This window comes from Rhinoderma darwinii, chromosome 4, assembly GCF_050947455.1.
Source record: "Rhinoderma darwinii isolate aRhiDar2 chromosome 4, aRhiDar2.hap1, whole genome shotgun sequence".
Lineage (NCBI taxonomy): Eukaryota > Metazoa > Chordata > Amphibia > Anura > Rhinodermatidae > Rhinoderma > Rhinoderma darwinii.
Window position 1 is genome coordinate 112570672 of NC_134690.1, and position 3841 is coordinate 112574512.

Sequence of the window (3841 nt, forward strand, 5' to 3'; positions counted from 1 at the left end):
CTCCAGTATGGTGGGATCTCTGGAGGATGCTGCAAGAGTTACCACATCTTCTGCCTGTAGCATTATTTACTAAAGATCAGTTGTACAATAGCAGGCAGTCCCTACACCCAGCGCTAGGTCGTCTTTCATCAGGATGTGAGCTTGGATTAAGCGTTTAGACAAGAGGCTTTAATTATTCAAACCTTTGTGGTTTTTGCTTTCCGTGAGACTTTACTATGTTTATAACTGTCAGAGTAGCTTCTTTTTATTCCTCCATGACTGATTAATCTTTAAATAGCTCTAGACCATCACAAATCTTCCACCTTTACAATAACAAGCAACCAGCCCTTCTTACTTAAAGGGTTATTCCCAAGTTGAGTCAAATATTTTTTTTTTTACATTCTAAGCTGGAATTTAATATTAATACATTTGCAGTTAAAAAAAAATTTCAATTCATTCTCTAACTACCTTTTTTTTACACTTGATAACTCAGCCAGTGCTAGTTATCTTTTGTAAAAAGGGGCGTGAGCGGCTCGATGTCAATCAAGCCGCTCTGCAGTGTGCGCGCTCCCGACGTTGCTAGATACTGTAGTTCTAGCAACATCGGGAGAATGTTCGTCTCAACCGGTCATGGTAAGCCCGGTTGAAACGAACACAGCGTAAATGTCAACAACACTACACTATATTCAGCCCGTTTCAGCAAGCCACTTCTCCCCCCCCCCCCTCTCACTACATGTAATTACTCTAGCCGCCGCACCGGTGCTGCATCAGCACCCGGCGAACAACATAAAATATATTTAAAAAAATAAACTCACCTAAGACGTTCCTACGGAGTTCTGACCGGTCCCGTCACTTTCCATCTTACTGCTACTTGGCGCCGCTCGCATTCATAGTATCAATGCGGTGTGGCGCAGATGACGTAATCATATCACGCTCACGTGATTACTTCATCTGCGCCCACTTCTTTGTTATTGTGAATGGGAGCAGTAAGAAGAAAAGTGACGGGACCATTCAGATTTTCGTGGGAACGCCTTAGGTGAGTTTATTTATGTTTGTATGTATCTATGTGCATGTATGTATGTTTTTATGTATGTATGTTTGTATATATATATATATATATATATATATATGTGTGTGTGTGTGTGTATGCATATATGTGTGTATGTTTGTAAGTATGTATGTATGTATGTTTGCATGTATGTATGTTTTCATGCATGTATGTATGTATGTGCATGTATGTATGTATGTATATATGTGTGTGTATGTATGTATATATGTGTGTATGTTTGTATGTATGTATGTATGTATGTTTGTAAGTATGTATGTATGTTTGCATGTATGTATGTATGTATGTATGTATGTATGTATGTATGTTTGTGCATGCATGCATGTATGTTTGCAAGTATATATGTGCATGCTTGTATATATGTATGTATGTTTGCATGTTTGTTTGTATGTATGCACGTACGTACGTACGTACGTACGTACGTACGTACGTACGTACGTACGTACGTTTGCATGTATGTAAGCATGTATGTATGTATGTATGTATGTATGTTTGCATGCTTGCATGTTTGTATGTATGTATGTATGTATGTTTGCATGTATGTATGTATGTATGCATGCATGTATGTTTGCATCTATGTATGTATGTATGTTTGCATGTATGTATGTATATATGTGTGTGTGTATGTATATATGTGTGTGTGTGTGTGTATGTATGTATATATGTATGTTTGTAAGTAAGTATGTATGTCTGTATGCATGTATATATGTATGTATATATGCATGCATGTATGTATATATGTGCATGTATGTAAGTATGTTTACATGTATGTATGTATGTTTGCATGTATGTTTGCATGTATGTAAGCATGTATGTATGTACAGTGAAGGAAATAAGTATTTGATCCCTTGCTGATTTTGTACGTTTGCCCACTGTCAAAGACATGAACAGTCTAGAATTTTTAGGCTAGGTTAATTTTACCAGTGAGAAATAGATTATATTTAAAAAAAACAAACAGAAAATCACATTGTCACAATTATATATATTTATTTGCATTGTGCACAGAGAAATAAGTATTTGATCCCTTTGGCAAACAAGACTTAAAACTTGGTGGCAAAACCCTTGTTGGCAAGCACAGCAGTCAGACGTTTTTTGTAGTTGATGATGAGGTTTGCACACATGTTAGATGGAATTTTGGCCCACTCCTCTTTGCAGATCATCTGTAAATCATTAAAGAGGCTCTGTCACCAGATTTTGCAACCCCTATCTGCTATTGCAGCATATAGGCGCTGCAATGTAGATTACAGTAACGTTTTTATTTTTAAAAAACGAGCATTTTTGGCCAAGTTATGACCATTTTTGTATTTATGCAAATGAGGCTTGCAAAAGTCCAAGTGGGCGTGTTTAAAGTAAAAGTCCAACTGGGCGTGTATTATGTGTGTTACATCTGGGCATGTTTACTTCTTTTACTAGCTGGGCGTTCTGACGAGAAGTATTATCCACTTCTCTTCAGAACGCCCAGCTTCTGGCAGTGCAGACACACAGCGTGTTCTCGAGAGATCACGCTGTGTCGTCACTCACAGGTCCTGCATCGTGTCGGACGAGCGAGGACACATCGGCACCAGAGGCTACAGTTGATTCTGCAGCAGCATCGGCGTTTGCAGGTAAGTCGATGTAGCTACTTACCTGCAAACGCTGATGCTGCTGCATAATCAACTGTAGCCTCTGGTGCCGATGTGGCCGACACGATGCAGGACCTGGGGCAGGAAGTGAGTGACGTAACAGCGTGATCTCTCGAGAACACGCTGTGTGTCTGCACTGCCAGAAGCTGGGCGTTCTGAAGAGAAGTGGATGATACTTCTCGTCAGAACGCCCAGCTAGTAAAAGTAGTAAAAACGCCCCGATGTACGCACATAATACACGCCCAGTTGGACTTTTACTTTAAACACACCCACTTGGACTTTTGCAAGCCTCATTTGCATAAATACAAAAATGGTCATAACTTGGCCAAAAATGCTCGTTTTTTAAAAATAAAATCGTTACTGTAATCTACATTGCAGCGCCTATCTGCTGCAATAGCAGATAGGGGTTGCAAAATCTGGTGACAGAGCCTCTTTAAGATTTCGAGCCTGTCGCTTGGCAATTCGGATCTTCAGCTCCCTCCAAAAGTTTTCGATGGGATTAAGGTCTGGAGACTGGCTAGGCCACTCCATGACCTTAATGTGCTTCTTTTTGAGCCACTCCTTTGTTGCCTTCGCTGTATGTTTCGGGTCACTGTCGTGCTGGAAGACCCAGCCACGAGCCATTTTTAATGTCCTGGTGGAGGGAAGGAGGTTGTCACTCAGGATTTGACGGTACATGGCTCCATCCATTCTCCCATTGATGCGGTGAAGTAGTCCTGTGCCCTTAGCAGCGAAACACCCCAAAAACATAATGTTTCCACCTCCATGCTTGACAGTGGGGACGGTGTTCTTTGGGTCATAGGCAGCATTTCTCTTCCTCCAAACACGGCGAGATGAGTTAATGCCAAAGAGCTAAATTTTAGTCTCAACTGACCACAGCACCTTCTCCCAATCACTCTCAGAATCATCCAGATGTTCATTTGCAAACAGTTGTCTCATTCTCACCCAGCGTCTTACTTATGGTTCTGTAGCCCATTCCAGCCTTGTGCAGGTCTATGATCTTGTCCCTGACATCCTTAGAAAGCTCTTTGGTCTTGCCCATGTTGTAGAAGTTAGAGTCAGACTGATTAATTCAGTCTGTGGACAGGAGTCTTTTATACAGGTGACCATTTAAGACAGCTGTCTTTAATGCAGGCACCAAGTTGATTTGGAGCGTGTAACTGGTCTGGAGGAA